This window comes from Globicephala melas, chromosome 7 (genome assembly GCF_963455315.2).
Source record: "Globicephala melas chromosome 7, mGloMel1.2, whole genome shotgun sequence".
Taxonomy (NCBI): domain Eukaryota; kingdom Metazoa; phylum Chordata; class Mammalia; order Artiodactyla; family Delphinidae; genus Globicephala; species Globicephala melas.
In genome coordinates, this window is record NC_083320.1 from 102,298,353 (window position 1) to 102,306,190 (window position 7,838).

The window sequence follows — 7,838 nt, forward strand, 5'->3', positions numbered from 1 at the left end:
AACTGGGAGACCATGGCAAGTCGCTCAACCTCCTTGAGCCTTGGTTTCCACACCTGTAAAATGGGGTGGTAATAATGCCTATCTCATTAGATTATAACTGAGTAATAAAAGTTTAAATGAAGCAAATGCTTTGGTGCCTGGTACATAATAAGCCCTCAGTAAATAAAATATGTTGTTCTTATTGATATATTCCAACAATGCTCTGTTAGGGAAAAGTTTCTGGTTAACTACAAAGTTTCTACTGGCCAATCAGCCTTAGCTGCCCAGCACTCCCTCATTTTCAGGCTGGGTCCTGAGGCTCTGAGTCCAGACTCTGCAGAGGGGTCTGGCAGAGTAACAGGGCATCATTTACTGGAGGCCAGTCGTGCTTGCCCCGTGAAGAGTTCCTTGCAGCATATGGGCAGAGGTAGACAGTCAAGATGGCCAGACCATCTCACTTGGGCATCAATCCCATAGGGCTGATCATTCAGGTATGAAGTCAAGAAACAGACCTCAGCATTCTCCCCATGACCTTCTGGACTCAGGTAGGTGTGTGACCACCTATATCCCGCTCCAGCCCTTCACACCTGCTCCTCTCTCTGCTGCAATGCTCTTCCCCTGCTTCTCTTGGCTCAACCCAACTCATCACTTAGGTGCAGCCTAAATGGCACTGCCTGTGAGCCAGCCTCCTGGGTTTCCTCCATTATTCTTTTGTCACCCCGAGTTTTTACTGTGACAGCACCTATCACAATTTTTAGTTATATGCTTATTTGAAAGTTGGTTTATTTGCTGTCTCTCACTCTATTTTATCATCTTCTTCATTTATTACTGTACACTCAGCACCTGGTGGAGCAGTCACTTGATTTGTTGAATGACTGATGGAATGAATAAATGAATGGATGAATGAATGAATTCCAGTGGGCTTATCAGGTTGAACCATATAAAATTGCTGTTATTCAATCATCTTCAACCTACAAAAACAGCAACTGCATGTTTTGACCTAATATTTACCATATGGGAAATTTACCTTCACTTACGTATGATAAATTTATATTTATATATTATAAAGGGCATAAGAAGCCATCTGTTAGTGCAGGCTCACCTCACTCATTGGGAGCCCATACAGTATCTCCAGAAATGTAACACACGTGAAGTACATATAACTGTCCTTGATTCATATGTGATGAAACCAAGCAGCGGAGTTCAATGGCCCACCCAAGGTCAGTGCTGCTCATGGTTTAGATTATACACATGTGTGTTTACATATACCAGCAAATTTTAAAGCCCACATTCAGTAGCAAAAAAAAGCTTTGCAAATTGAGGGAACATATATGGTTGAATCTAAAACAACACAGTTAATAAAATGTTTTTTTACTGTTTTTGAACTTAATGGCAAGTGGGGTTTTTATTGATTTCATTCTTTATACTCACCATTAACTCAGTAAAATTGCTTTTTAATTTAACTCAAGTGCTTTTAGCTCACAATTTTTGAATTCAATAAAAATCATTTTTAAATTCACTTTATTGCTTTGCTCATTCTTAATTAAGCATTTCTGTGAACTTGAACAAGGCATCTCTGCAAATAGATGCATTTCTGTAAATATGCTTCTATGTATACCCATTACCATCTTCTAGCCTTTCAATCTGATCACAAGTCAATGGGCACAATCACCAGTCAGTTTCCTCATTAGTCAGAAAGTCGTGGCTGATATCAAAGCCTGGTAAGTGTAGAAATTATGTGATTATTAAATTCTGACAGGTGTCCTTCTGATTTTTGTTGTGACAGTAATTGCTATAAGTTGTGCAATTTTATTCAATGGTGTTGAAATTTGTAATTGACATATAAAACTTTGGCAAATGTTAAGATATGCTAGTTATTGTTAACTTTGGCATCATTTTGGACATTATTTGAAGCAGCAGACTGGTTTCCTCACTCCCTACCGGCACACTCCCAAGCAGCAGTAAAAATCTATAATTGGTTCTGAAAAATGCTGCTCATGTTTGTTTTAGGAATGTTCTTTAGGTGTTCCACTACCACTATTTCCCCAGAAAAACCTAGATTTGAGGTTACAGTACAAGTTCTACAAGTGGCATTGTTACCACATAAAAACTTTATTAGTAATTTACAATCTTAAGACTTTTTAATGCTAAAAAATCCTCAGATTTGACATTCCCATAAACATTGACCAAAAAAAAAGTTCATCAGGCTTCCCTGGTGGCGCAGTGGTTGAGAGTCCGCCTGCCGATGCAGGAGACACGGGTTCATGCCCCGGTCCGGGAAGATCCCACATGCCGCGGAGCGGCTGGGCCCGTGAGCCATGGCCGCTGAGCCTGCGCGTTCGGAGCCTCTGCTCTGCAACGGGAGAGGCCACAGCAGTGAGAGGCCTGTGTACCGCAAAAAAAAAAAGTTCATCACTCCAGTCGTCTGCTGAGTGCAAACATATTTTCCATGCACTCCTCATCTGCCCACTCCTCTTAATGTAAGAGTCAGTGACTTTACCTCCACTATAAAAAAAAATGCAAAATTTAACAGAGAAGGATATTTCCTATTTTCTCAGGCTCTAGTGTAAAAGCCAAGGCACATTAATTTTCTGAAATTAATTGATTATTAATGCATCTACCTTCTCTCTCCATGGTATGTGGGAGTGACATTTTTATGGGACATTTTATGAGACAAAATCGTTTTTGTATGGTGCTCTCTGAGGTAGAAGATTAAGTTAACAATCTTGTTTAAACTCCAGCCACAGGCATTCAGCCTCCTCTAAACCCAGCTTCAGTGTGTCACAGGCCCACAGCTCCACTGGTGCTGGGAGAGGCATGTCTCCTGAGGTCGAGAGAAGCATGGAGGACAGTAATGCAGTTGGCTCTTCCTCCACCCTTTCTCTAAGAGAAGAAGTAAAAGAAAAAAAAAATAAAACGTGAAAGAATTTATCAATGAAATCAACAGACCAAAAAAAAGCAGAAGATGAGGAACAAAAATCGACCTGGGTGTACATGTTCTTACAGCAAGGCTGGGGGAAGGGGAGATAATCATAAAAGTTGGGGGAAGGGGAGATAATCATAAAAGTATGTGTGAAAGTCAGTGTGTCAGGGCATCACAAAGCCTGCTCAGATGGGACAGAGGCAGTGTTTGTAGCAAAAGAAGGGCAGAGCCACGAAATAGCACACAGACTCTCCCAAAATGGGCCTGAGGGTGGCTGGCCAGTAATGTGTGTAGCCACTGACAACTCAGACCACAGGCATCCACTACAATATCAAAACTTCTTTTAAAAAACATTCATGGCCATCCATATGTCCTCTTGGGAGAAATGTCTATTTAGGTCTTCTGCCCACTTCTTCATTGGGTTGTTTGTTTTTTTTAATATTGAGCTGAGCTGTTTATATATTTTAGAGATTAATCCTTTGTCAGTTTCTTCATTTGCAAATATTTTCTCCCATTCTGAGGGTTTTCTTTTCATCTTGTTCATCATCTTGTTCATAATTTCCTTTGCTGTGCAAAAGTTTTTAAGTTTCATGAGGTCCCATTTGTTTATTTTTGTTTTTATTTCCATTACTTTGGGAGATGGGTCAAAAAGATCTTGCTGTGATTTATGTCAAAGAGTGTTCTTTCTGTTTTCCTCTAAGAGTTTTATAGTGTCTGGTCTTACATTTTATGTCTTTAATCTATTTTAAGTTCATTTTTTGTGTATGGTGTTAGGGAGTGATCTAATTTCATTTTTTTACATGTAGCTGTCCCTTTTTCCCAGCACCACTTATTGAAGAGACTGTCTTTTCTCCATTGTATGTCTTTGCCTCCTTTGTCATAGATTAGTTGACCATAGGTGCATGGATTTATCTCTGGGCTTTCTATCCTGTTCCATTGATCTGAATTTCTGTTTTTGTGCCAGTACCATATTGTCTTGATTATTGTAACTTTGTAGTATAGTCTGAAGTCCGGGAGTCTGATTCCTCCAGCTCCATTTTTCTTTCTCAAGATTGCTTTGGCTATTCGGCGTCTTTCATGTCTCCATACAAATTTTAAGATTTTTTGTTCTAGTTCTGTAAAAAATGCATTGGTAATTTGATAGGGGTTGCATTGAATCTGTAGATTACTTTGGGTAGTATAGTCATTTTCACAGTATTGATTCTTCCAAACCAAGAGTATGGTATATCTCTCCATCTCTTTGTGTCATCTTTGATTTCTTTCATCATTGTCTTACAGTTAGTTTTCTACATATGGGTCTTTGACCTCTTTAGGTAGGTTTAGTCCTAAGTATTTTATTCTTTTTGTTGCAATGGTAAATGGGATTGTTTCCTTAGCTTTTCTTTCTGATCTTTCATTGTTAGTGTATAGGAATGCAAGAGATTTCTGATTTCTGTGCATTAATTTTGTATCCTGCAACTTTACCAAATTCATTGATTAGCTCTAGTAGTTTTCTGGTGGCATCTTTAGGATTCTCTGTGTATAGTATCATGTCATCTGCAAACAGTGACAGTTTTACTTCTTCTTTTCCAATTTGTATTCCTTTTATTTCTTTTTCTTCTGATTTCCCTGGCTAGGACTCCCAAAACTATGTTGAATAATAGTGGCGAGAGTGGACATCCTTGTCTTGTTCCTGATCTTCGAGGAAATGTTTTCTGTTTTTCACCATTGAGAATAATGTTTGCTGTGGGTTTGTCGTACATGGTCCTTATTACGTGGATGGCCAAGAAGCACATGAAAAGCTGCTCAACATGACTAATTATTAGAGAAATGCAAATCAAAACTACAATGAAGTATCACCTTACACTGGTTACAATGGGCATCATCAGAAAATCTACAAACAACAAATGCTGGAGAGGGTGTGGAGAAAAGGGAACCCTCTTGCACTGTTGGTGGGAATGTAAATTGATACAGCCACTATGGAGAACAGTATGGAGGGTCCTTAGAAAACTAAAAACGGAATTACCATATGACCCAGCAATCTCATTACTGGGCATATACCCAGAGAAAACCATAATTCAAAAAGACACATGCACTCCAATGTTCACTGTAGCACTATTTACAATAGTCAGATCATGGAAGCAACCTAAATGCCCATCGACAGATGAATGGATAAAGAAGATGTGGTACATATATACAGTGGGATATTACTCAGCCATAAAAAGAAACGAAATTTGGTCATTTGTAGAGACGTGGATGGACCTAGAGACTGTCATACAGAGTGAAGTAAGTCAGAGATAGAAAAACATATATCATATATTAACGCATATATGGAATCTAGAAAAATCGTACAGGAGAACTAGCTGGCAAGGCAGAAATAGAAACACAGATGCAGAGAACAAATGTATGGACACCAAGGGGGGAAAGTGGGGGTGGGGTGGTGGAATGAAATGGGTGATTGGGATTGACATATATACACTAATATGTACAAAATAGATAACTAATAAGAACCTGCTGTATAAAAAAATAAAATAAAATAAAATTCAAAAAAAAGAGGCAGCTTCTTCTGGTGGGGCTAAGGTGAAGGTGTATAAGTTGAAGGACACCAGCTGCGAAGTCTGTGCATTTTGGAAGATTGAAATCATGGCCGGTCCAGAAACTGATGCTCAGTTCCAATTCACTGGTATCAAAAAATATTTCAACACTTACACTCTCTCACAGGGAGAATGAATTGTGTACTGGACACATACGAACATATTGCTTTGATAGTCTTATACTTTAAGTTAAGGTCTAAAAGAACTCCAGCTGTGAAAGCAACATAAATGGTTTCTAAACTGTACCTCATCTATTATGCTCCCATGCCTGAAGAAGCTAATGTCAACTCATCATGTGATACTCAATTTGTACAATAAATTATGAACCTGGAAAAAAAAATAAGAGTTAGCTGCTCAGTTATTAAAAATGGAAAACAGCTAATACTTTTTTCCAGACCACACTCTTCCAGTGGATATCTATACCCAGACACAGAGCAGCAGCCCTGCTTACAAGCAACGAGCAGGTGGCCTCCAGCGGACCTCCAGAAATGGTCCACAGATGAGGAGCTCTTTCCTCCTGCTCTTGAAGATTAGAGGTTTATGAGTTGATTTGTGGCTGTAGACCCTTCCCTGAGCTCTTAACTTGCATACTTAAAGCTGAGTCTTCATAAACCAAGAGTAATAGCAAGGACAATCTCTCATTTACCCTCCACCTGGGACACTGGTCAGCCATGTGTACATACCTCACTATCTGTCATGTTTCCCAAAGCTCTGTGGTTAAGAAACTGAGTTGTAGGGCTTCCCTGGTGGTGTAGTGGTTCAGAGTCCGCCTGCCGATGCAGGGGACATGGGTTTGTGCCCCAATCCGGGAAGATCCCACATGCCGCGGAGCGGCTAGGCCCATGAGCCATGGCCACTGAGCCTGCGCTCTGGAGCCTGTGCTCCGCAATGGGAGAGGCCAGAACAGTGACAGGCCTGCGTATCGCCAAAAAAAAAAAAAAAAAAAAAAGAAACTGAGCTGTAGACAGAATCTTGTTCTATCACTTCCTGTCACTATGATATTGAGCAAGTTACTTAAACCTCTCTGTGCCTCCATTTCTTCACCTGTTAAGTGTGAATAATAATAGACGTCTATTTCATGAGTTGTTACAAGGATTAAATGAGATCTGCATTGAAGTTGTTTGTAATAGCATCTGGAATGTTGTAAGCCCTCAATAAATATTAGCTAATATTATCACTTCTATAGCTATTCCCATGGGCAAGACTGCTGCGAACCCAGCCTACTCACTCCCAGTTAGGACAGAAAGTAGAACAAAAACTTTTCTAGTTCTTTTTAATTCTAACTCTACTTTCTCTTTTTCACCTCCAGTCTATTAACTTTATCTCTAGCCGGACCGTAATTTTCCTTACCCCTCTTTTCCATTTGCTGTGGTTGCCTCACTTACTGTTAATAGCCACGCCCTATAATCTCTATCGCTAATATCAATACCTGTACCACCACCAACACCAGGACCACCTCCACCATCAACACCAACACCAGGACCACCTCCACCAGCAACACCAGCACCAGCACCAGGACCACCTCCACCAGCAACACCAGCACCAGGACCACCTCCACCACCTCTACCTCCACCAATACCACCACCACCACCTCAGCATCTCCAGCTCCCCCTCGAGCCCCCAAAACACCAACACCTCCGTCACCACCTCTGCCATCATCATCACCACCACTATCAGCTCCGTGAAAACCATTTATTGCACTAAAAAAATAAGTTACGTGTTCAGCTTATTTTGTTTTTATTTTTGAAGGCATTATTATATTGTACTTTTGAAGCCACTTCAAAACCTTTTTGAAACAAAGTAGGATATAAACATATAGATATAGAACTAGTCATGATTTAATGAAAAGACAGAGGCAGTATGTGCCACCTAAATTGTACTATAAATCTAAATGATAGTAACTTAGCAAATAATGCCATGTATGACTAGAAATTAAAAGGCACAGACTTATCTTGTTATTGTTCTTGTTTTTGTTAATGATGTGATATGTGCATAATCCCATGCAGGTTTCCCAAATTCTGGGAGACTCCATTTCTTCTTCTGTAAAATAGGGATGACGATCCTGACAACAGCATACTTTTATGGATTGTTTTTAGATGATCTGCATGAAAGTATATTGTCACAAACATAGCCTGTGTGCAAATGTCAAGCGGTACTCATTTAAGCAAATGTCCTAAAGGACCTTCACTCTAAACCACATGTGACAGAATGAGCCTTACTTTATCCAGGTTTTTGCTAAAGTGTGTTCTTAAGTGAGCTGAGGGCAAATTGGTTTTCATAGAAAGTGTGGAGCTAGAGGGACCCTCAGGATCACAGGTTCCTTGCCTGTACCTGCTCCTGCTGAAACTGAGGCCTGAATTGCC

General features: G+C 40.0%; 1 pseudogene; it reads left to right on the plus strand.

The window, feature by feature from the left end:
- Positions 1-5,524: 5,524 nt before the first annotated feature.
- Positions 5,525-5,703, plus strand: LOC115843910 (ATP synthase membrane subunit K, mitochondrial pseudogene; annotated as a pseudogene).
- The last annotated feature ends 2,135 nt before the right edge of the window (positions 5,704-7,838 follow it).